Below are 1,930 nucleotides of genomic sequence, written 5' to 3' on the forward strand. Positions count from 1 at the left end.
AGTGAGCCGGTCCCGCCGCCTCCATCCCGCCGGCCTTCCCAGCAGTCCCTGCGCCGCCTTAAAGGTGAAGCCGCTACCTCGGCGGCGTCGGAGGGGGTGAAACCCGCTCTTCTTGGCCCTCTCTTTGCCTTAAAGGAGCACAGTGGCCCGGTCGCCCCAGGGGGTTGGTGGGGACGAGGCGGAGGCGGGGACACAGGCAGGGGGCATAGCCACCGAGGCGGCGGGGGTGGGGCGGGGCTCGCCTGAGGCGCAGGTTGGGAGCAGCGGACTCCCCGGCTCGCCCTGCTGGGATTCCTAGCTGTAAAATTCCCCGCCGGAGCTGCCCGGAGATTGTGACCCCAGACGAACCCAGAACGGCAGCCAGCGAGGACGGTGGGAGAAACTGAGGCGCCGGGAGAAGGCCTGGCCTCTGCAGAGTCCAAAGCAAGACGGTTGACCTTTATTGGAGCAATTGTCGCTTATTGAGCACTTACTGTGTGTCAGGCTTACTGTGTGTCTTGAGTGCATTGACTGAATGCTCACAAAGACCCGTTGAAGTAGGCGCTGCTCTTACTCGCATCTCACAGATCGTTTATCTCTGGAGCAGTGCCCCACAACTCCCTTCAGCGGCCCATGTTCCTACGGGAAATTCACGGCATCTTAGGGCTGCTTCTTGTGGGATTCCACGGAGGTTTCTGGCCAAGAGAGGAAGGGAGAGAAGGGAGTGGCGTGGCATCAGCGGAGACAAAGACGAGCGCCCCTGAGAGTTGACGCCCCTAAGAGTGACACCGCGGCAGTGGCAGTGATTAGATGTCCTCACTGTCTTTGGTTTGTGATGATGTCATTCAAGGGCACCAATGAAATGTCACCTGCTTAGAGAGGCCTTCTGTGATACGGAGTCTCCCCCTTTAGAACAGCGCTCTTGTCCCATGCACCCGTTTAATTCTATCACGTTCTCTCTTCTCGCATGTTTCTTGTCGGTCTGTCTTCTCATGCCTAGAATGCAGACCGGGACCTCCCCATCTGGTTTACGCCCTGAGCAGCTCCTGGGTGTGTATGTGGGGGGTGGGGGCGAATACACAACAGCACTCAGTAAGTGTTGGTTTAAAAAAATAAAAGGCAGAAGATGTACTTGCTGGCCTTGCCAAGTCTCTCCCATCCCAGCTTCTGGTCTGGCTCTCTGCAGCTCTGGGTCAGTGGTCAACCAGCACTGCTTCCACTACTTCTAGGTTGGTGGCACTTACTAGGTAAGGACAGCAAGATGACCACTCTGAGGGACAGTAGCTCACAGTGAGGCTTGGTGCTGGTATCCCGAGGATCTGGGATATTCCTTATGAGTCAGTGTGGGTTTAGACTCAGAATTCACGAGGTTCAGCCTCCTAGCAGCTGCTGGAGTCCCTTCAGCACTGTCTTTGACAGAGAGATGGCCCAGCACCCTAGCCTGAGCACAGCCTGTGACAGGGCCTTGCTACATTCTGCCCTCAGACAACTCTGAAAGTTCAGAAATTTTTCCTTGGGTAACACCCAAAGTGCCTTCCCACACTGCTCACTTATAGCTGTAGCTCTGTCTTCGAGAAGTCTGCTTCCTTTTGCTGTTTTTTACGGAATTATTTTTTGTACCGTATTTATTATTATTTTTTAATTTGACAGAGAGAAAGGGGAAGTGAGAAAGCAAGCCACCAGGTCTGGGGCTAAAACCATAGTCGGCCAAGTGGGAGTCCAGTGCCTCAGCCACCACACCACTCACTGTCTCCTTGCTAATGACAATATTAAGAGACAACATGGTGCCTCACCCAGTCTTTTCTAGGCCTGCGTGGGCCTCAGTCCCTTTGCCTAGTTCTATCTACCCTAGTTCTGACCCTTCTAGTTCTTTTTTTTTTTTTTTTTTTTTAAGAATTTTTTTTTTTAATTTTTTTTTTTTATTTATATTGACAGAGACAGGGGGGGAGAG

The sequence above is a fragment of the Tupaia chinensis genome, unplaced genomic scaffold, assembly GCF_000334495.1.
Source record: "Tupaia chinensis unplaced genomic scaffold, TupChi_1.0 Scaffold149501_1, whole genome shotgun sequence".
Lineage (NCBI taxonomy): Eukaryota > Metazoa > Chordata > Mammalia > Scandentia > Tupaiidae > Tupaia > Tupaia belangeri.